This window comes from Oreochromis niloticus, unplaced genomic scaffold, assembly GCF_001858045.2.
Source record: "Oreochromis niloticus isolate F11D_XX unplaced genomic scaffold, O_niloticus_UMD_NMBU tig00006725_pilon, whole genome shotgun sequence".
In the NCBI taxonomy this organism is placed as follows: domain Eukaryota; kingdom Metazoa; phylum Chordata; class Actinopteri; order Cichliformes; family Cichlidae; genus Oreochromis; species Oreochromis niloticus.
In genome coordinates this window covers 15,126-18,424 of record NW_020328139.1, presented here as the reverse complement: position 1 = coordinate 18,424, position 3,299 = coordinate 15,126, and positions in this window count along the sequence as shown.

The following is a 3,299-nucleotide window of genomic DNA, read 5'->3' as shown; positions in this document are numbered from 1 at the left end:
ACTGTGTGTGTCTCTGGTACGTGACTCCCTAGGGTCATAAAAAACCCCTCTCTCTTCCAGACCACAGTTATCAAGTTACAAATGTTGAGACCCCCACACAGGTATCCTCTGGGAATTTCCACTCAGCATTAACTCCTCTTTGTCTTACTTTCACAGTTCAACTGGGAGGGTCTCCTAAGATCTACTCCTAAGTTCATGACACAGTCAGGCCTTTATTTATATCCAGGGCAGCGTCAGTGTCTCACAATAATTCTACATTCTATCTAACACATTTCCAAACTCTAAAATAAGCTAAACATATCTACAAATCCCCCTTTTTATCTGCCCTATGGCAGATAAAACTACACTAAATCTTTCACCATAATGTTTTCATACTGTGACTCCCCATTTCCCAAAAGTGGTCTCCTGGTGTTAGACTTTGTATCAGATTCTCCCACACCACGATTGATGAGTCTTACGAACAAAGCTCTGATACAAGGCACACAACAACACCCACACGTCGCTAATATTGCAGTAAAAACAGACAAAGAAACCATAATTGACATAATGAAACCTTTCCATTGCCCAAAGACAGAAATCATCCATGCCTCCAGCAGGTTATCCAATCCCGAATCCCCATACATTGTGGTGGACAACGTCCTTAGGCCTTCCAGAACTCGGGTCACAGAGCTGTCTAGAGCTGTGTTATTTGGAATAAAAGTACAATACATATCCCCAAACATAGCGCAAACGCCCCTTTTTCTCCCAACAACATATCTAACGCCATCCGATTTGTACTGCCATTAAAGATGTCGGACCCAACTGTTCAGCAAGCCCTTCAACTGCGTCCCTGGTAAGGTTCGCCAGTCTCAGGACATTATAGTGCACATAATTAATACGATCCACCTTCTTATTTGGAATTATTGGAAAAAAATGCAGAAATCATTGGACAATTTTCAAATCCTCCAGCAATTTGGTCCGCTAACTTAAATTCATTTAGGCACACCCCTAGGAACCCCAATAGCATCTATGTATGTTGGTGATCCTATCGTAAGGTCAAACGATCCTGGTGACCGTTTGGCCAACACATGACGTCTGCACGTGGCTGTCAGTTGAGCGGTGCCGGGCTTAGCCAGCCGCACCCCCTTTTCTCCTACTAAAACGAGAGGTGCACCTATACGTACCATGGCAGGAAGACCAAAAGTCCCACTAGGAATTCTAACATAGAGTCTGTAGCCACCATAATAATACAAACCAGCACGTGCCCACAGGCCAGTGTCTTTTGATACCTTTCCTCTGGCCAGGTACGTCACAGTGCACCAATCGGCGATAATCTCCCCGGCCTCATGCTCATGTCTGTCAGGGAAAGACACAGTAAAGTCAAACACGTGTAGTTGGGTCTTCTTGGCATGAAGGACCAAGCACAGTATCATTACCTATTGGTGGAAACAAACTTGCTAACATAGTACAATTACCTTCAGAAGCCGCTTCTCTGGTGAGTCTGAGCATGCACTCAAATCCCCACTGGTCTTCGGGATATAAAGGAGCTGGTTCTGTGAAAGATGTGGGCAGGCCCTGCTAGCCAGTGGCCATTGAAATGAACTGTTTAGGTTTGAGTCTCGTATAATCTACCTCAAGTATTTGTGGGCCCGATTCTGAAAGTGACAATGGTGGGGGAGGTGTTAATACAATTATTTCAGCCACATCAGGTGCAAAATCTCTAAAATTAATTTTAACCAGACCGTATGGGTCCTTCCCTGAGACGTCTACTCCTATGACTAAGTACACCACGGATCGAGCGGGCCACACAGTGTCACACCAACTATTCAGTGACAGGGTCAACGGGTTCTGCCCAGCTGAGAAGTCCCGCTGAAACCCAAGCTTCTGCCACGCGGTGTCCTTGTACGGGCGCCACGTGCCAGAATACTCCACTATGGTAGACCAGTACTCACACGGGCCCTTCCAATAAGTGTGATAGGGTAGCCAAGCTTCTGATTATTACACTCTATATCTACCATTGGATTGTAACCTACCCAGACATCATATCCCCGCCATGAACTGTCTAAACCTTTACATTTAATGACAGCACAAAGGTCGAATGTATACGAGACTGTAGACCCTTTAACGTGGTCCAACTCTATACCGCCATAATAATCAAAACACTCATCTGATTTACCTGTTTCCCTACGTTTGGTTCGCTTCGCCGTGGCCTGTGATGGTGGAGTCGCCGGAATGGATTCGGGTCTGTCTATGGGCAATTCACTTATAAGAAAGATCACAGTTACAATAACAACAGTTATCACACCTAACACTACCATTTCTCTCCAATTTCCCCTTAACCAGCCTAGACAAGTTGACATGATATAAATTTAGATGAAAGGCTTGTCTGTTTCCATCTTTTCCCACACAGAAGGCTTCTCTGCAGAGCATCAAATCATTTGTGCTGTTCACAGAATCACAATTCCATCGCTGGACTTCCTCTGCGCTGTCACTTTTGGAGCTTGGCACGCTCCCTCAGGTTCTCATGTTCCAACGCTGCTGAAGGTTTTAAGGCAGAGCACGTCGTACACCTTAGTTGTCTTCCTCAACGTCAACGTCGACACTCTTTCATTTTATTTAAGATTTTGCTGTGCAGAGTCTCCTCATGACAATCTCCTGCGCGATGTCTGCTGTGCTGAAGGTGATCTCTGATCCTCCTGAAGACTCTCTCTTGGCCTCAGCTCCCATCTTGTAGACGATCTCCTCAGTCACTCCTTCTCGTCATGGCACCTCACGACATCTACAGATTTAAAAATAACACTCCTCTCCCACATGGCTTTCACCATGTGTCAACTTCCCAATGAGACATAGAATGTTGCACAGTCTCCCTAAAACAATCTCCAGGGTTTCCCACTTGGAGCAGCCATACTCCAACCTGCAACCCTGTGTAAAACATCAGTCAGCAATTAAATGTTTAGCTTGTCTAACTCCCAGCTCCACCTGGAGCCTATATCCTGGAAGACAAATCTGTTAAATCAAACTTCACATTTTCAACCGACTATAGATCATAAGAATAATAAAGTATTCAGCATAAAAGACAAGCATCATGTGCAGGTTTTCTCAATCATTAAATCACTATTATTACCATAATTTGTCCCAAATCATGAATCATCCCAATTTAGTCCACAATTTAATCGGTGACTTTCCTTAAGCAATGTCACTCCACTTACTATGAGCTCAGTAGTGGCCAGCTAATGAGCCCATATTCAACTATTCCATAAACACTGCATCTCTTATTTGTTTTCTCATGTCACTTGTCCGTTTTCTGCTGAAACCTCTAC